General features: G+C 41.5%; 2 long non-coding RNA genes across 2 annotated transcripts in view; one reads left to right on the forward strand and one right to left on the reverse strand.

Moving 5' to 3' along the window:
• Window positions 1-21034, forward strand: part of LOC126503602 (uncharacterized) — a 560452-nt gene that overhangs the window by 481490 nt on the left and 57928 nt on the right. The window lies entirely within an intron of this gene.
• The window catches only part of LOC126503601 (uncharacterized), a 66891-nt gene continuing 47745 nt past the window's right edge, over window positions 1889-21034 (reverse strand). The window contains exons 3-4 of the long non-coding RNA XR_007592336.1: window positions 2709-2848; window positions 1889-2096 (exon numbers count right to left, since the gene is read on the reverse strand). This is a non-coding gene — a long non-coding RNA (uncharacterized lncRNA). The remainder of the gene's footprint in view (window positions 2097-2708; window positions 2849-21034) is intronic.

Below are 21034 nucleotides of genomic sequence, written 5' to 3' on the forward strand. Positions count from 1 at the left end.
TCCACTGTGCCTAACTCTTCCTAATGCAGCCAGAGAAGCCTCTTAGAAATGTGAGTCATGTGACATTGCTGCCATCGCTTTTCCTAGTATACTCCAAAAGGATTCTAGAACAATGAGTCAAACCCAGAGCTGTATCAAGAAAAAACAGTGCGAGAGCTCTGCCCTCCTACTCAATGCCAGATACTACTCCTTCCTAACCATTTCTCTAATCTTCCATAAGCTCCTCCTTGATTCAGCCTCCTACACTGGATTCCCTGTTCCTAAAATACTCTATTTATCCTTTGTCACCCCCTTGCCACTTTTAATTATCAATCTAGTATTTAGGACTTGAAATGGAGTTCCTCCATCTCAGAGTCATGGGACACCCTTGGATTGCACACATTAGATTTTGGTAGCACTACCCGTTAAGCCCACAGACTAGAGGACAAAGACCACTGACTCAAATTATCAAATCGAAGCAAGCTGCACTGGGACCATACCCAATCTTCCCCTAAGCCAGGATTCAAGAGACCAGCTCTGAATGCAGGGAATGTAAGATTTTTATACCTCAAGAAATGGGGAATTTCCAAAATAAAAAGTAAAAAAAAAAAAAAGAAAGAAAAAAATGAGGGATTTCTGACAAGGAACTTAGCAAGCAAAATACAGAAACAGATAGCAATTTTGAGATTACTTGGCAAAATATCTTGTGGTTTTGGGAGGGTATAGGTCAATGCACCATCAAGGTGCTGACCTACTCAAATTCCAGGAAGATTCAAGGAAATTCTAAGGTCAAATTCTAAGAAACAGAATCTTAAGGAAATTTTTGTTTTGTTTTGTTTTTACATATCCATGGTCACATAGCATTTTTTTATTTTTTATTTTATTTTTTTAAAAAGAAAACAAACTATTTTTTTTCATTTTACAAAACAAATCCTAGTTCCCATTAGCTCCTCCCATTTCCTCCACCTTCCCCCCAAACCCACACCCATTCACTCCTTAGAGAGGGTGAGGCACCTAGCTTTAGGGAAAATCCAAGACCTTCCCTACTATATCTAGGCTGAGTACGGTATCCTTCCAAAGAGAATGGGTTTCCAAAAAGTCAGTACAAGCAGTAGGAATAAATCCTGGTGCCACTGCCAGGAGTCTCTCAGTCTGCCTCAGTCATACAACTGCCACCCATCTTCAGAGGGTCTAGTTTGGTCCTCTGCTGGTTCCTTCCCTGTCCGGCTGGAGTTGGTGACCTCCCATTAGCTCAGGTAAACTGTTTCAGTGGGTGTCCCCATCATGGTTTTGACCTCTTTGCTCATATTCTCACTCCTCCCATTCTTCAACTGGACTTTGGGAGCTTAGCCCAGTGCTCAGCTGTGGGTCTCCACGTCTGCTTCCATCAGTTGCTGGATAAAAGTTCTGTGGTGACATTTAAGATATTCATCAATCTGACTACAGGGCAAGGCCAGTTCAGGCACCCTCGCCTCTACTGCTTAGGGTCTTAGCTGTGGTCATGCTTGTGGATTCCTGGAAATTTCTCTAGTGCTAGGTTTCTTGCTAGCTCCATAATGGCTCCCTCAATCAAAATATCTCTTTCTTTGCTCTCCATCTCTGTCCTTCCTTTATCTCGACTACCCTGTTCCTCAAGTCATCCTCCCCTCTCCCCTTCTCCTCTCATCTTCCCCTTCTGCCCTTCCTTCTCCCCCTAATCCCATGCTCTCAATTTTGTCAGGTGATCTTGTCTATTTCCCCTTCCCAGGGGGATCTATATATGTTTTTCTTCGGGTTCACCTTGATTTAGCTTCTCTAAGGTCATGGACTATAGGCTCATTATCCTTTGCTTTAGAGGTAGTATCCACTTATAAGTGAGTACATACCATGTTCATCTTCCTGTAAACAGAAACTGAATTTAGTTACAGACTCCAAATGGCTCCCCAGAACAAAATGAAGTTGGGCTGCTTCTTCATACCATCTCTCTAATTGCCATAACCTCAGCATCTCCAGATGTTGCTAAGCATCTTCTGGGAAAGTTTAATAACTCCAGTGAACGCTGATGCTTTAGAGCCGTGGTTCTCGGTCTGTAGGTCACGACCCCTTTCAGGGTTGAATGGACCTTTCACATGGGTCACCTAAGATCATCAGAAAACAGTTATTTATATTACAATTCATAACAATAGCAAAATTACAGAAATGAAGTAGCAACAAAAAGTAATTTTACTCTTGGGGGTCACCACAACATGAGGAACTGCATTATAAGGTCACATCAATAGGAAAGTTGAGAGCCACTGCTTTAGAGGGACCCAACTAACCAGGTCAGGTCCCTCATATCAATAGGAAAGTTGAGAGCCACTGCTTTAGAAGAACCCAATTAACCATGTCAAGTCCCTAGTATGCAGATTCAGTATCATTCCTTCTAAGTACTCGCCATAAGTTTAAGCATACCTATAGCCCAAATAAAGTCTCTACTGCTCAAAAAGAAAGGCTCAACCCTCCCAATGCTATAATCCTTAATTACAATTCAATCACAGGAACATAGGAAAGAATACATATAATAGAGAAATAGATTAATGCAATACACCTAGGAAGGAATTCACTATGTGCAACACAGTAAACCAGCAAATTCCTAGTAGTATTCTAATAAACGAGAAGGAAAGAGTATGTAACCTAAAAATATAAATAAATCAAAGGAATTAGCAAGCATCTCTCAAAAATTATGATGAATGTAAATGCCTTCAACCTACCAATGATTATATTGAATTTAAATATAAGATAGACCTTTCTTCGTCTGCAAGTTTGTAAAGACACACACAGCCTGAGTGGAAGTTTGGGAGTCATCAAGTGAGCGGAAGCTCCAGACAAGACAGCATCACTAGTTTGATATCTGAAAAAGAAAAGTGCAAATGAAAATTAGTCATGAGATATAAATGATCCACTGCACATTAATAATGGGAAATGTCCATCAAGAAGATATCCTAATTTAAAAATGTATGTGCAAAACGGTTGAGCTCCCAGTCTTATCAAAACAAATGGGTACAAAGGGTCTGAGAGGTCCTGGTACAATATTGCAAGTGCTTCATTCTCATCTTCATAAGAGCATTTAAACTGAAACCTCAAAGTTAAACTAAACCATAGATGACATAAACCTGACCAAAATCTACAAAATTTCACATCCAGTAAAAACAGAATATAGATTATCCTTAACAGTCCATGCAATCACAATCATTAGAAATGACCCAGATGATATTCTGGGTCACAGAGGTAGTTTTAGCAAGCAAAAAAATACTACTAATTTATTTTATTTTATTATAACTTATTAGAATAGAACTAGAAATCAATAGTAAGAGATACTATAAGAATTACACAAATACTTGGAGGCTGGATAATACACTCGCAAATGACTAAAAAAAAATAAAGAAGGCAATTAAATGACTGAAAAAATCAAGATGGCAATTAAAAGTTACCAGAATCCAATAAGGCAAAATACAGCTTTGACAGAACTTCTGAGATACAGATAAGGCAGGTCTAAAGGAACATTTATACCTAAAAGTGCTTACATTACAAAATCAGAGCAATCACAAATAATCTAATGGTACACTTAAGATAGAAGAAGTATCAGAGCAAATCAACTCCAGTGCAGTAGGTAGCAAGAAATAGTAATGGCTGGAGCAGAGATTAATAATATGGACACTAAAATGTCAACACAGGACTGAGGAGATAGTTTAGAATAAAAACTGTTTGCTACATTGTCTGATCATGGCGAACAATGAGGACTGATGAGAAGCCAAGGTCAATGGCAAGGGGTTTTGATCCTACTTCATGTTCTGGCTTGGTGGGAGCCTAGCCAGTTTGGATGTTCACCTTCCTAGACATGGACGGAGGGGGGAGGACCTTGGACTTTCCACAGGGCAGGGAACCATGACTGCTCTTTGGATAGGAGAGGGAGGGGAAGAGGAGTGGGGGGAGGGGGAGAAGAGAGGGGGGAGGGGGAGTAGAGTGGGGGGACGGGGAGGGAAATGGGAGGCTGGGAGGAGGCGGAAACTTTTTTTTCTTATTCTCAATAAAATAAAAAAAATGAAAAAAAACTGTTTGCTAATTTAAGCTGAAGGGGCTGGTTTCAGTGCTCAGAACCCATTTAAAAAATCTGGGGCAGCTGGCACAAGCTTGCAAACCTAGTACTAGGAAAGTAGAGACAGGTGGGTGGCAGGGCTTTGCTGGCAAGCAGCCTAGTTTAATCAGTAAAACCCAAGCCACTGAGCACCCCTTTCTTAAAAAACAATGCTGATGTGCTCAAGGACTGACATCCAAAGTTGACCCTGGCTTCCATGCTCACATACACATACTTGCACATGCATACATACACAAACACACACACATATGCATGTTCAAAAAATACACAGAATTAGTTAAACAAAAACTGGTTCTTATATAAATATAGCAAGATGCTAGCCAAATTAGTCAAAAGAGGGAGGGAGGCCCAGGTTAATAAAATTAGAAATGTAGTTTGGATGTTCACCTTCCTAGACATGGACGGAGGAGGGAGGACCTTGGACTTTCCACAAGGCAGGGAACCCTGACTGCTCTTTGGACTGGAGAGGGAGGGGGGAGAGGAGTGGAGAGAGGGTGAGGAGGGTGGGAGGAGGGGGAGGGAAATGGGAGGCTGGGAGGAGGCGGAAACTTTTTTTTCCTTTTCTCAATAAAAAAAAATTAGAAATGTAAAGGGGAGTTGCTACAACAAATAGCAATAAAAACCAATTAATTACTGCAGAATATTTTGAAAATTTATATTCCAGAGAACTAGAAAATCTAGACAAAAATGGACAAATTCTTAGGCAAATATTACCTGCCAAATTAAATCGAGACAAGAAAACCAACTTATATAGATCCACACAACAAGCAATGATATAGAAGCAGTAATAAAAATTGCCTTACAAATAAAAACTTATGATCAAGATTTGATACTGAATTTTACCTAATTTTAAAAGCGCATTACACACCCAGCCTATTTGATCTTCTTGGGACCCAGCCTCCAAATAGAGATCCAGGGACCCCTAGTTATTTCCCACCACCTTCCTCAGCCATTCGTCCCATCCGATCTCCATTCCTTTGTGACTTCCTTCTGACCACAGAACCTATCTCTGCCAGGATCTCCACTGCCAGAACACTTGGCCATAACACAGGAAGACTATCCATGTGCTCTTTCCTCTCCATCAATCTTGTTTCTCTAGTGGAGCCCTAGTAGCAACCGTTACATGCCTCAGCTCTTCGTGTCAGCCCATCTCCATTCCCGTAGGACATACGACTACCCATGACAGACCAAGGCTGTCCCTAGTTCTGCCTCTTCTGCTTTTCATGAATATAGACCCCCTAGTATTACTCAAGAAACTTCTGGAGTCAGTCCCCGTTCCTGCCTGCTAACCTATTAGTGACCCATTCACTATGACAATCTAAGACTGATTAGTGTCTGAACCCAGAGGATCAGCCAGTCCCTCAGAACTGATACTAATAGGAATCTTAATCCTAAAACCCAGAAGAGCCCCAAGACTAAAAAACAAACATCATTTGCTATCAGATTGGGGTAACAATAACCAAAGAAAATGAAGGCTAACTCAACAAAGGAGAAAACATATCTTTACCAAGAAACACTAAAAATATCATGTTACCAGAAACCATCACAAAAACACAAACATGAACAACCAAGACAACATACCTCCTCCAGAAACCAGCAACCCTATTGTAATAGATGCTGAGCAAAGCAATTTAGCTGAAGCGCAAGATAAGGACTTCCAAATAGCAATTATGAATCTGATCGAGGACCTTAAAGAGGATATGAATAAATGACTCAATGCAAAGCATAAAATGTAACAGGGCTCCAGACTTTAGTAAGTCTCCATAACTTAGAAAAACTGACTCCATGATGGAAGTGCCATTCAAGCTGTAAAACTTGGCGCAGAACCATGATACCAGCCAAAACTAAAACAAAGCATTAATCCTTCAAAGTCTATGTTCTGGGAAAGTCTCTAAATGAACAATTGTTGGTTTTGTTTTGCTTTGTTGTGCGCATCATTTCTTTTTGTTTGTTGATTTTGTTTGGTTTTGTTTTTCTTCTGTAGTTCTACTTCTGGCTAATGGCTGCTATTAGCTGAAGTACACTAACTCAAAATGTAGTTTTTATGCTTAAAAGCTCACCCTGAGAAAGACAGGACTTCACTGAGATGCCAAACACCCAGTGTAGAAGCTAGGCAACTAATAAAGACTTTCTATTGGCTTAAGCCCATGGCTGATCCCTCTTCTCTGCTGGATACCCCACAATAATTACATGAAATAATGAAAATAGTTCAAGATATGAAAATAGAATTTATCAAGGAAATGGAATCATTAAAGAAAAGCCAGACTTAATAAAAAATAAAAACCTCTGGAAATACAACAAAAAGGTCAGAGTTAAGTCGGAACAGAGTAGATAAAGGAATTTCACATTTTGATGACAAGTCAGAAGAAATGAATAGCTCAGTTGAAGAAAATATTAAATCTAAAAACAATCCAGGCACAAAACATCCAGGAATTCTGAGATACTATAAAAAGACCAAACCTACAAATAAAATATTTAGATGAAGAAAAAGACCATGTTAAAGGCATGGTAAATACTTTTTAGCATCTTAGAATAAAAGTTCTCAAATCTAAAGAAAGGAATGGCTATCAATGTACTTTTAGAATACCAAAAGATAGGACCAGAAGACAAACTCCCTGGTACTCACAATATTTGAAATATTAAATATACCAAACAAAGAAAAAATATTGAAAACTACAAGGGAAAAGAGCAAATTACATATAAAGGCAGGGCAATTAGAATAACATGTGACTTTTCAATAGAGACTCTGAAAGCCAGAAGGGCCTGAATGGTTGTTCTATAACGTCTGAAAGACCACAAATGTCCGCACAGACTGCTATACCCAGTAAAACTAGCTATCTATCACAGTCAAAGGAGAAAGAATTCATGGTTAAAAGCAAATTTAAAAATGTCTGTCCAGCAGTCCACTACAAAATAGGCTAGAAGGAAAATTTCAGTCTTGTCTTAGGGTTCCCATGGCTGCGTAAGAGACCCCTGGCTATGGCAGCTCTTAGAAATGAAAACATTTATTTGGGACTGGCTTGTAGTTTCAGCGGTTTAGTCCACTATCATCATGGTAGCACACAAGCAGTACTAGAGAAGGAAGAGAGTCCTATGTCCTATCCCAATCTGCAGGCAGCAGGAAAAAAGAGTGAGACACTAGAACTGGCTTGAGCTTCTGAAACTTCAAAACCCACCCCTAATGATACACTTCCTCCAGTAAGGCCACAACTACTCCAACGAGGCCACATGTCTTAATCTTTTCAAATAATGCCATACCCAAAAGGTTATGGGAACCATTTTCTCTCAAACTATCACAAGTCTGAAGAGGCTAACCACACCTATAAAGTAATAAGAAATAAATAATCCCATGGCTATTAACTAAAAGACCAAAAACAAACAGGGAACTCATGCCTGGTACTGGGATGGCTTAACTAACACTCAAGCCTTGTTTGCCAAACCTGGTCTCAGTTTCCTCACATTGCTTCTGTCTATTATTTTTGTTCTGTTCTCAAACAAGTTTAGCCTCATGGTGACAAGGTTCTCAACCATGTGAACAAGCTCACAACCCTAATCTCTTATTTGGCAAACATTCTGATGAAAACACACACATGCGTGCTTGCACACACACACACACACACACACACACACACTTTCAATAAATGTCAATGTACATCATCTTCTGATTAACTCAAATCAGTGAGTGTGATCGTAGTCAACTTTCTAGACTTCTCTGATTGACCTGGCTCATATTCCTAGCCTCTAAAGCCAGGGATGCAATCAGTCCCATCCACATTCCATGTTTTGAGAGCGCAGAAGGAAAAAGCTCTAGTATTGAGCTACCAATGAATCTCTTCAAGAAAAAAGAGGAAAGAGGTAGATGCTGGAAAGACAACCCCAAAAATACATGGCTATGGCTAGTACACAGCAGCACTTTAATAAATTTGCATGAGTGGATGTGGCTGATTACAAGCTGCTTCTTTAGCTGAGGTTCGTGATTAAGGGGGAGATGAGCACCAACTGGGCAGTTTCATTGTGTTGGCTGGATGAAAAGAACAGGACACAGAGCAAGGAGTTCTGGATGAACAGCCCTGGTACAACTTGACCATAGTCATAATGGCTCACACTTCTCTTGACAAAAAAGTAATAGGAGAGAAAATAGTCTTTAGAGCAAAGCAATCCAAGGGAAAAAAAATAAATTCAGCAAAGTTGTATTAGATGCAACTAAAAGATGCCCAAGTCTATATTCCCAGGGAGATATCAATGTTGGATACAAATGTGATCCATATAATGTTTACGTAGCTCCTAGGAAACGACAGGCTCCTAACCCTATCAGGAATATTAACTGAATTCCAACACTTGAGAAAACACTTGATCCGTCATCCTGGGCTTCTAGATCTTCTGGGATTTTCTGGGCTTAGAAAATACAACTTCTTTACCCAATCCAGCTACAAGAGAAGAATGGTATACAGCTGGAGCAGGTGGGTTTCTTTAAGGTGGGAGGCAAGAGGAGTGGGCAGCATAGCGCCTCAGCCTCTCCCAATGTTGACTTGGCTTCTCTGTCATTCTTTTAAACCTTCCCTATTGGTTCCCTTCATCAAGGCACTATCTTAGGGACATTTTACCCGGACGACTACTAATTCTTACTTTAGTATTATGAGCTACATAGTCACATCTCTGTTCATCAATAGGGAAGCCAAGGCTCATTGGGTCCCTCAGTTTCTATTCCCGAGATAGTCCAACTGGACAGAGTAAAATTTCATTTGCAAGTGTGTCTGTCTGCCAAGATCCCACAGCCACTCCTCCCCAGGGTGACCTTCTTAGGATCCTCAGGAAGCTTGCTATTGCTTTGAGAAACCCCTCCTCATCACCCAGACCTTGGTTGCACCTTGACAATATAGACCGGTTCCAGCTTCAAACCTCAATTTTGCCATCATGTCATGATGAGTGATACATGCTGAAGATACTCTGGTACTCCACCTTCTTGAATTTACCCCTCCCTCACAGCACCTCCACGGAAAAAGGCCATTTCTCTCAGCCCATCAGAGCTGGCCTCATATCAAATATGCTGCCAAGTCAGAAGAGAGCTAGGATTTACTCATGAATGGTTAAGATTAGACTCTTGGGCTCCAACCATACACTACTAGAAGGCCATGGGGGACACTGTTACAACTTAATCTTGGTCTTGGAGTAAACATTAGGTGTAGCAACCTGACTCCACAGGCAGCCTAAAGTAGAAACCCAAGCCTACCCAAGACCTATATCTGTTGTCTGCTCTCACAGAGCTTTAATCTCCAAGGCAAGCTCCATGGACCAGCAGCACAGTATCACATGTTCAGAGATACAAAGTCCAAACCTACTGAATCAGAACTTGTAGGTCTGGGGTAATCACAACATAAGGAGATGTGATTGTGGGTCAAGTTGACAAGTGGTAGACTTGTAATGGCTATTCTTAGTTGTCAACTTGACTACATCTGGAATTAACTAAAAATCCAAAAACGGGTGGCATGCCTGTGAGGGACTTTTGCTTAATTTGAACTAGGTAGATCTACTTCTAATCTGAAAGTTTGAAGTAGGAAGACACATGATTTTAATTCAGATTTTGTGGCAGGAAGACGCATCTTTAGTTTGGGTCACACCTTTTGCTAGAAGCCTATATAAGGAGTTAGGAAAACTGTGCTTTCCCCCTTTGTCTGCTTGCCCTCTCCTTGCTAGCTGGTCCATTCCTTCACTGGCAATAGAGTCTACTACTTCGGGAATCCAGCATATACTGAAGACCAGCTGAGATATTCAGCCTTATGAACTGAATAACTACTGCATTCTTGGACTTTCAGTTCACAGCCAACCATTGTTGGATTAGCTGAACTGCAGCCTATAAGTCATGTTAATAAATCCCATAGATAAATAGAAGATAGATAGATAGATAGATAGATAGATAGATAGATAGATAGATAGACTGGCAGATAAAGAGAGGGAAATGTATTCTTTAAGTTCTGTTACTCCAGAGAACACTGACTACTACAAGGGTCTAGCATCTATGTTTTCAATATCTTCTATTAATTCTTTGACAATTGTATACACATATATAATGAATTTTTATCACAGTCCCCCCTCCCCCGTTCCCTTCTCCTGTCCTATTCTACCCTCTCTGAAACCCTTCTTCTCAACACACATCCTGTTCTTACTCTCATGTATCTTTTTTTTATAGCCCACCGAGTTCAATTAGGGTTGTTTGCAAGTACACAAGTGTGCGGTTATTTACTAGATTGTGGCAACTTAACAGTGGCTACACCACCAAAGAAAAATATTTCCTTTTCTCTTAGCAGCTATTAACTACCGATAGCCCCTTGGCGAGGAATGGGGCCTCACATACTGCTCCCACATCTACCAGTATCTATATTTTAACAAATCCTGCCTAAGGAGATCTTGATGCCGGTTCAAGTTTGGAATTCACTGACATGTGGGGACTGTTGAGGTAGAAGAAGTTAATACATTGTCCTTTTGGGTAGCTATGGAGATGTAGGGAGGTAAGATATGATAAGGTCCTTCGGTTTTAAGCATGGCATCAAATCTACATATTCTCATGCTCAGTTTTATACCAACAGATCCCCCATAAAGTTTGACATCGCTTGCCCACCAGATCCACAAAGCAGCTCAGGGAAAAACATGTATAGGCTCTTTGCAATGTGAGCAAGAAAGGCAAAAAGATATGCAAAAGGCCACAGTGAAGCTTGAGTCCCCACTCTGACTTTAAACCAGTACCACACAAAGGCAAGGGCAGAATTTACAGGTGGATTTGTAGACAGCATCAGTCAATGTGGTACAGGAGAAATCTCATCCACTGTCATCTCTGGTACTAACCCCATATCTCCAGGAAACTGATCCAGAAAAAAACCACCTCCTTCAACCTGGTATCTGCCCAGCATTTTGGTCCTTTTTGTTAAACTAGCACAGGACGCTAGCCATGCAGACATAGCTATTTCTGCCTCGATGCTATCCTTCAGTGCTGTCCCCAAAGGATGGCCATTCCTTCCAGGTGCGTCCTGATGACATGTGGGCCTCTATGTCTGTACGTGTTTCACAAGAAAATTGTAGAATCTACTTCCTTAAAAATCACTGCTCTTGTCTCTAAGACAGGGGGTGGCAGTTTAATAAGACTTTGATTATAAAGGCCTGAACATGGAGAGGAGTTTGCAGCAAGTGGCCAAAGTTGCCTGTCATTGTCATCATTCCTCACACAGTCATCTAAGGCTAAGAAGGGATAATGACCTGTTACAGAGACAGCTTCAAGGCAGCCATTGTCATGAGTTTTGTTGGTCATCTGTGACACTTCTGACACACATGACCATGCAGCTTCCATGTTATGCCTCAGATAAAAGTTAAAAAATACCTCTATCCATATTCTCTCTCCTGGACAATGACTATTACCTCAAGTGTCAACTACTCCTGAGGGGATTGTGCCAGTGGTATCTCTGTGGATAAGCCCCTTTTAAACTGGCTTAAGTCCCAGATGAAATGTATTATTATGGGTAGCTAGTAGTTTAGGCATGGACTGCTGACTCATAGGTATGTCACCTAACTCTGCCTCCTTGGAAGATCTTATTCAACTTTTAGACCAGAACTGTAATCAATATGAGTAAAACTTCTGGGGCTCATTCGCTACATCCTAGCCTTTTGACCTTTAAGAAGTTAGTCAACCTGAGGCTTGTTCTTTTCATCTGTAAATACATAGGAGGGCATGAACCATGATGTTGCAACAACTAAATGAGTGATGTATACAGTACTGTATTTAACACTGAGCAAATGCCCTCCTCTCTGTGTGTGTAACATGCATACTAAATATATACGTATTCTAAATAATGTAGTGGGTAATTTGTCGTTATCAGAGCCCATAAAATGCAATATGAAAATACCCATTTATAGAGTTTCTGTGCAGTACTACACTTAGAAAGGACTTCAGCATCTTCAAAAAAATAGCAGCCATGAAAACAATCAAAGAAATCAATGTGTAAGACCTCAAAGTCATGATGGCTTATTATGGTGTTTTGATGTCAGGAATGTTTGAAAGAGCACAGATGTCCTGGTCTTCACCTCAATTCAGTGTTCAATAAATTACATGTGACATCCAACACTTCATCACGAAGCAGGCTTTGCACCAGGTAATGTCAGTCAACTGTAGACTGGCATAGTGCATATACGCTAGGCTGATCTGTGATATTGGTAAGTCTAGTGTCTTAGATGCAATGGGTTTATTAGGACATAATCCCATCATAGTTCAAGGGCTACCTGCACAGGCAGGCATCAAGCCAGTGACTGATCTGTCTTCCCACTTAGAAGAGAAAACCAGAAGAGGAAGGAGCTGTCCAAAACCCCTGGAGCCTTCTCTGCATGTTCTCAAAGTTTCACAATTTTTCCCCTGTATTTAACTGGGAGACAATAGAATATTCTTAAACACACAGTTGACTCCATTTCCTGTGTCTCTATTCAAAACCACTATGAAAGCGACTGGAAATACCAAACTAATGACATCTCACAGTGGCACAGTGCTACCAGTACCTGCTTTACTAAGCATGAGAACACTAATAAAATATGTGCAACAAAGTGCCCTTTAAAAGCATCATGGGAGATCAAGATTGTTCCTTTCAAGAACCCCATGAAGAAAATTTTGATAGAATAAGAAGGGAAAGGAGCCTTTACAACAGAATAAAAATTACTCATTTGCGTCTTATAAATCCAGATTTTCTGTATGGGACTTCCTTTGAGCAAACTGCTTTTTATATGTACACCATATGCCTGAACACTCCTAGATAAATCAGCTGGAAAGTTCTGGCCAAAAAGCATCAGGGATGTGGGATTTCCCTCTGTATGCTGCAATTACCATTAATGAATAAAGAAACTGGCTTGGCCTGTTGATGGGACAGAACTTAGGTAGGCGGGGAAACTAAACTGAATGCTGGGGGAAAGGAGGCAGAGTTAGAGAGAAGCCATGTAGCCTGCCAGGGACAGATGCTGGGAACTTTACCCAGTAAGCCACAGCCACGTGGCGCTACACAGATTAATAGAAATGTGTTAAGTTAATATGTAAGAGTTAGTCAATAAGAAGCTAGAGCTAATGGGCCAAGCAGTGGTTTAATTAATACAGTTTCTGTGTGATTATTTTAGTTCTGGGTGACTGGGACAAACTATCAGCCTCCTCCCACAGGTCAGTTCTGCCTCCCACATCCCCCACTTTGCCTTGGTCTAACATCCTTCCACCAAAAATCCTACTTTCTCCCCTAAAGTTTAGTGGTCCAGGTCAAGGTGGTTTAGAGAAAGGAGACTTGAGCTCCAGCACTGTGACTTTAAAGAGTGTCTTCCTGTCACTCTCTGAGATTCCGTTCCTTCCTTCAGGAAGAAGATATTTGCTCAGTCTAAGTCAGAGATGACCGATGCAAATCACTCATCACATGCAAACAAGCTAAGCAAGTGAGGCAGATGTGGATGGAAGCAATGTGATCTATGGGGTAGGACTCCACTCTCTTGTTCATCTTTACATACAGTTGTTCACCAAGTCTGATAGATTTTCCCTCATTGATGTCCCTACAGGCGTCTCCTCTTTGCCACTCTGTGACTTGAGCCATCCTTTTTACTTTCACCTATTAAAACAGTTTTTTTTTTTTTATATTTCATCTAAAAAAAAAAGAATTCCTTTGGGGATGCTAGTCTCCATACTACAGCTGGGGTGATTTTTCTGAAAGAAAGTCCAGTGGATTCTCAATGCTCATAGAGCACAATTGCAACCTTCTATAAAGCAGGTGTGAGCCACCAGTCATCTTCTGCTGTCCATTTTCCAGTGTCATGATTTATTCAATAGCCACCCCAAGCTATTGATTGGCAAGAATCTATTTCTCAGCTGCAGGCATTATTTTGGTACCATTTTCTCTGTCTTTGCTGATGCCTCTATGAATTAGTCAGGGTGACAGAGGGCTGCTGCAGAAACAAATACTCCATAAATTTCCCCCACATGACCCATGCTATCACTGGGAAGCAGGGGAGAAAAAAAATATCTGCTCATTGTGGAAAGTTTATAATTCAAGCTAACAAAGGCTTCATCCCTGCGTTGGCTTCCATGAACACCATAGCAGAAGAAAATGGATGTGGAAAACATACTGTCTCCCCAGCTTTCCACCTACTTCCAATTATACTGGCCAAAGTTCTCTGAAGGGAATGGGAATGGATACAACCCTTTCCTAGCTCAGGAGAGAGCCGATGATACTTAGATGAACATCCCTGATGATTTCCAGACTTGATTTCTTTTTTGCTTGTTAACTAAGCTCCTACATTTCAGTTTAGCTCCACTGTCTCCTCCTCCAGGAAGACTTCCTCACACACACTTTCATCAGGACAGTGCTCTACTTGTGTTGCTTTGATTTGCTTCTTACCCCCCCTGTTATGGTCTGGATAAGTGTGTCCCAAGGCACTGGTAGAAGGTAGTGGCACCTTTAAGAGATAAACGTAGTGAGGTCTTCACATCCTAAAAAGGGGTTGTAGGACCTTCTACAATGGGATCTCTTTTACTTCAAGGTCATGATATTAACAGTTTACTAAATACTCCCTGCCATCGTCACCCAATATCCCCACCAGTAACCCAAAGCAATGAAACCTATTAATCATAAACTGGAACCTTCAAAATGATGAGCCAAAACAAACAATTTTTTTCTTTATGAGTAAATTACCTCAAGCATTTTATTATATGACATAAAGCCAATTAGCATTCTACAATACAAAGAACACCACTCTGGGGAATCAATAAGAACTATACCTTATTCATAACTACATTTGGAGTTTAAAGTCAGGTCTGGAGAAATGTAGAGACCAGGTAAATCTAGCATCAAAGGAATACAAGTTTTAGTGTGTTGTCATGGTCCATAGCTGACTGGCCAAGTGCCTAAGCCCCAGTTTTCTAGGTGGCAGGAGAAACAGAAGGATGCTGGATCCGTCTAAACCACTCCTTAAGTATCTGGCACCTCCAAAGACAATGCTCTTGCTGCAAGACACTGGGGATCTAATGGAGCTCCCCCTCTTCATCTACCTCCAGATCAAAAAGCTCCTGTATCCTGGAGAGAGGGCTTATGTTAGTCCTCCCCACCTGCTAATTGCTGTGGCTCACAATTCTTTTTTCAAGTAAACACTGTCTTCTAAATAAGAATTTAAAAACAAAACAAACAAAAGATCCAACATCTGCTCTTCCCAGCCTCCCTTTCTGCTTTAGTACGATCACGTGACTGAAGATTTGGCAGTCAGATGAACGCCATGTAGGAATTAGGAGTGGAGATTAGTTGGTGATAGAAAAAGGGCAGATATGGGAGCCCACAGTCCTCCAAACCAACAGAAAAAAAAAAAAACCGGAAGGAGCTTGTTGATTTTAGTGACTTTATGACAGGAAGCCACTCCTTCATACGTGTCCCTGGAGCATGTTTCTGCTAGTCATTTCCGCCAAGCTAACATCTCCGCATTGCAGATGTCCAGGGCACATCCACTGATAATATGACTTTTCCTGCAAAGACTCACAAAAGTCTCCTCACCTGCACATGGGAGACTGATGGCAGAAAAAAAGAGATAACTCTACACATGCTAACTTGCTGACCAGTGAGTTTATTAGAGCTACTTACAGGAGCATGCATGCCTCTGAGGTTTCCCCAGTCCACTTGGAATCTGTAGCCTGCAGCTTCTGTCTCCACCACGTTCAGGTAGCTTCCAGAGCTGGAGTCTCCTCCCTCTCTCCACATTGTCAGTTGCTTACATAATTGAAGCAGAGGCCTTCACCAGCTTGCTGCCCCTTGTAAGGCTCATCCCCTTCCTGCATCTCATGAGTCTCCCTCCTCCCTCCAGGAGGGAGTATTTCAATTTGAGGACTTAGCTAGACAGTATCCACCTGGAAAAACATGACCAACAGCTGGCAGCTATCCCAACACCAGTTTTTGCTGACTTTTTTTTCTTTTTTCTTTTCTTCTCAAAACATATCCAGGCTCAGTTTCCTGTTCTTCACCCCATCCCCGATGTGAATTGACACATCTCCCACATTCTACAAATGTGGGCTTTAGGTAAAACAACAGGACTGGGGAGAGGGTCTATTCTCCTCGAACACTTCATGGTGAGTTGTTGAGGAATCAGCTGAGGAGCTGGATGTACTTGAACTTATTTTGAACTCAGAAAATTAGTAAGTCTCTGAGGACAAAGGCTCATTTCCTACCCAGACTAACAGCTCAGTAAGCCCACTCATTTCCTTAGCCCTGGGGGAGCCAGGTGACTACAGTCCCCAGCATAAGAAGGAGCCCGGGAACACAGGAAGTGAAGGAACCTGTGAACGCTCTAATTCCAAAACTGTGTGCACATCTCCCTCCACTCTGGGTACCACACGCTCCAGAGAGCTGACTTGGGTTTTCAGTATAGACTCCAGGACACCTCAGCTTCCCTCCCTCCAGCCACTGCCTCTCCTCCTTCCTCTGCCCTGGCTAGAATTTCTGGGCTCCTCCACAGCCAGCCTCATTGACAGTGCAGCCGTGCCCCTCACAGGTGACCCTCCAACAGGACCAACATGACAGGTAGCTGCAAACTCCAGTTCTACTGCTGAGCCCAGGGTGATGAGTGAATTTGGTTTCCTTGTTTGCAAAAATAAAGAAAAGTAAAATCACCTTGATTTAAAGACCTAAAAAGATCGCATGGTTGCATATACCCTCTACTGGTCTCAAGTCAGTTCTCTGGTCCGTGGGAGAAACCTCACATGTAAGCGTTTGCTTTAAGATTTTATTATATCACATTCATTCTCCATTCCATGCATTCCATCCGACTACTGAGGATGGATAAGCTCCATATCCCCCTGAAAGCTAAGAATAACCCACTCCTCCCCCTCTTGACAGCTGGTCCTCTGGCTGCCTCTCCCTAGACCCTCCCAGAACAGACATGGAATGCTGGCGGAGAGTGTCCCTCCAAATGAGGCCCTCACATGCAGTGAGGGCCAGTGAGATTTCTGGCATTTCCTCCATCTCTTTGGGCCAAGAACAGGAGAGAAACCTGGGCTTCTGGCCCTTTCATTTACCATTTGATTTTCCCCTTGACTCTGGCTGTCAACAGCATCTGGCGGCTGTCACTGCACTAGATGACACTTGGGTCCCAGGCTCTCTGACCTCCCAAGGACTCTGAGCACTGATTGGACTTATCAGAATGCTGTGTTCTGAGCCAAAGAGATCTGCCAGCAATGATGCAGAAGCAGTCTGAACCCAGTGGGAAATCCAAATGAGGACGAGAAGCTGGGCATAAGGGTTGGCTCCAGCCGAGCTCAGCTGTCCAGAAAATCCTTCAGAGGCCCCTGTCTGCCCTGTTCTCCCCTACCCAGGCTCCTTGCAATGGCTTGAGCAGCACTACAGAAAGGGGTGTGTGCAAAGCTTCTTGAACAAAGAAGAATCCTCTCTGCAAAACTGCTTCTTTGTCGTCACTCATTATTATGAGAATTACCAATCTTGCTCCCTGTTTAATCACTTCCAGGTGCACAGAGCAACACCAGCATCTTCACCATTATGAAAAAGGGAAGAAATAGATAACTAGGACCACATGACTACTGAACCTGCTACTTCACACGTGTTTACCTTCTGAATTTACAAAAGGACTGATTCAGCCCTACTGGGGTTGGGATGGGAGGTCTGCCCAGAGGTGGGGTCAGCTCCCCAGTGGCTCACCACTCCAGTGCTGAGCCTGAATGCTGAGTCAGATTTGTATAGCTCAGAAGCCATCTTCTATCTTTAGGACATTTCAATGCACTTCTTCTTCTTTGACTTTTACAAATAAGGCTACAATACGCATCCGTAAGCAAGATTTTATGTGAACATCAATTTCTTTCCTCTTGGCTGTGTACCTAAGGCTAGAACTGATGAATCATGCGGTAACTTTACAGTCTGAGGACTTCCATCCAATTCTGCATTCCCACCAGCAGAGGGTCCTGGTATCTCCCATCCTCATTGACATTTGTTATCTTCTATACCTATTACAACCTTCATGGATGTGAAGTCAAGTGCCTAGCTGTGTATGATCTTTTATATTGGCCTAACAGTGAATGGCCCAGAGCCTCTTCTAAGTTGCTTGTTAGCTGTCTGTATTGCCTTGTAAGTGCTCTTTCTCTTTCTCTCATATACTTTTAAGTTCCTTGTGACAATTTCTATTCTGTACATTAGCATTAATCATTCTTAGTGGAATTCTAGAAGCACAGATGTTTAATTTTTAAAGGAGCTGAATCTATCTACTTTTCAGTATGAGCCTATGGTATTATGTCTTAGAGAAGGATTTGCCTGACCAAGAGTCATGAAGATCTACTATATTTTCTTCTACTTTTTTTTTCTGGCTCTTCCTCTTGAGTCTGTTAATTATTTTGAAACAATGTTTGTGTATGGTGTGAGGAAGTGGTCCAACTTCATAGTGTTGCTTGTGGATGGACAGTTGTCCCTTATCATTGCTGGAGAACGTTACCTCCTCCTTGATCTGCCCTGCACATCAGCTCACCAGACAGGCAGTGCTCTGTCTTCCTTTGTCTTCCACCGTTCCCCACTGTTGATGACCGTGCCATCTCCATGACTTGTCACCCGCCTGATGTCTGCAAGTTTTGAAATTTGAAAGTGGAAGATCACCCACTTCATTCTTTGGCTTTTGTCGGGATTGTTCGGATGTAGTGGGTCTCTTGAATTTCTACACCATTTTATGATCAGGGCAATTTCTTCAGAAGCTAGTAATTGCAATGCTAGCTAAGCTTGTAGTCAATATGAAGTCCACTCAAAGGATCCTTGCTGTGTTGGAAATGCTAAGTCTCCAATGCATGAGCATGACGGGCCACTTCATTTAGTTACAATTTCTTTCACAGTGGGTTGTTTTTTTAATTTTTTTATTTTTTGGCTTGTAGAGTATAATATTTTGTGCTGTTGTTAAATTTGTTTTTAGGTAATTTCTTCTTTTATGCTGTACTATAAGTGAATCATTTTCTTAATTTCATTCAAGGAATATTCATTGTATATAGACAATGAATTGAAATTGTTATCTTGCACTGCACAGCCCTGATGAATTCATTTACTAGTTCTCACCATTTTTTGGTAGAGACCTTTGAATTTTATACACATGATCATAGGACATGCTACTGAAACATTTTTAAATATCTATTTTATGTTTACGTGTGTATGTGTGTGTGTGTGTGTCTTCATATGTGTATGCAGGTGCCTAGACAGGCAAGAACAGAACAACAGATTTCCTGCAGCTGAAGCTGCATATGGTTGTGAGCTGCCCTGCGTGGGTGCTGTAAACCAAGCCTGGGTCCTCTGCAAGGGCAGCAAATGCCCTTAACCACTGAACTTTCTTAACAGCCCCATGAAAATGGTTTTACATCCTTCTTCGTGAATAAAGGATACCATGTCTCTTTCCTCCAACTTCCCTTTTCCTTCCTTTTTCTTCTTTCTTATTATTTCTTCTTTTTCTTACAAATTGCCTTAGCTGAACATATCAGGATAATGGTGAATAAATGATGTAATAGAAAACACAGTTGCCATGTTCTGTTAGGACGTTTTACATTTTTCAGTTTTGACTGCAGTATTAGCTGTTCATTTCACAGAGAAACATTATTAGGGTGAGAAATTTCTGTATGCAGTTTATTAAATTTTTGGAAAATCAAAGATGAGTTATGAGTACTGGGTGTGGTTAAACACACAGGCAATCCAGTGCTTCAGAGGTGGAGACAAAGAAAACAAGAGATCTAAGTCATCCTCTGCTATTTTGCAATTTCGAGGCCAGCCTGAACTGTATAAAAACCTGACCAAAAGCCAGAGGCCTTGAACCAGACAAACAACTCATTACAACAAACATTTGCAAGTAAAGCTGTCTGGGCAAAAGGGTACACCAGTTTTCAAGGCCGCTACAACAAATGAATACCTGGAGATGAAGGAAGGGCAGAGAAGTAAAATGTGTTTCTTTTTATTTTTCTTTCTATTTTTTTTTGGGGGGGGAGGCTGCAAGGGTGGAGGGCTGACACAGAAGGACTAGGAAATGAGTAGAACTGGGGAACATGATGTGAAATTCTCAAAGAATCAATAAAAATATGTTAAAAATGAGTTCTGAAACTCAAAACAAACAAACAAAAAAATGGTTATAGATTTCTGTCATTTGAGTTTTCTGTGCCTAATGAGATTATTAAGTAAATCTTATCAACTTGTCTACAGATGTTAAAAATTGTCCTGTGGGGTTAAAGGTCACCACATTGAGTGTTGGGAATGGAGGAAGTCCTAAGTGAATGAATATTATTGACAAAGGCACAGCAATATCAAATACCCCAGTGTCTCAGCCTTGTCGTAGTGGCAAAACCTTACTCAGGTTAGGTTCAAAAGAAATACAAATCCTTACTCCTGGGTCCATTTGCAAACAATTGATCAATGTGTACAAAAAGATAGCAATGACAGCTTCTTCCTCCCAGGCATTTACAGTCCAAGACTGGTCCCCTACGGAGATAGCCTACAAAGATCAGCCCTTGTGCTGTACTGAGGCTGCTATAGTAGTTGGTGTCTCCATCCCAGTGAGTACATCCCAGCTAATCCCAGTTACAAGTATCTCTACATGTGTCTGTCCTGTGTTCATTCGCTTGTGATTCCTAGTCAGGGTTCTGGGACCAAGCTGTGTTGGAGAAGGCAATTGAGAGTCATACTTCGGAGGACGACTGTGATAGTCAAATTCTGTAGCAGGCATAAATAGCTGTTGTCATGCTTGCAACTTAAAAGGGATGGTGAACCCCTGTTACTTTCGGTTTTTATATTCACCCAAAACACAGGCTTAAAGGGACATCACAGTTGGGGACAGCTGCCCACTTCCCTGCTGTTTTCAGTGCTTTAGACACAAGGTTCCAGGGAGGGTTGTGGATTAGACCTCACACACTGCCTGCTTGTGAGAAGATGGAATATA

This window comes from Alexandromys fortis, unplaced genomic scaffold (assembly GCF_014885135.2).
Source record: "Alexandromys fortis isolate MF-2015 unplaced genomic scaffold, M_Fortis_MF-2015_v1.1 scaffold_2_1_26212458, whole genome shotgun sequence".
Classification (NCBI taxonomy): Eukaryota; Metazoa; Chordata; class Mammalia; order Rodentia; family Cricetidae; genus Alexandromys; species Alexandromys fortis.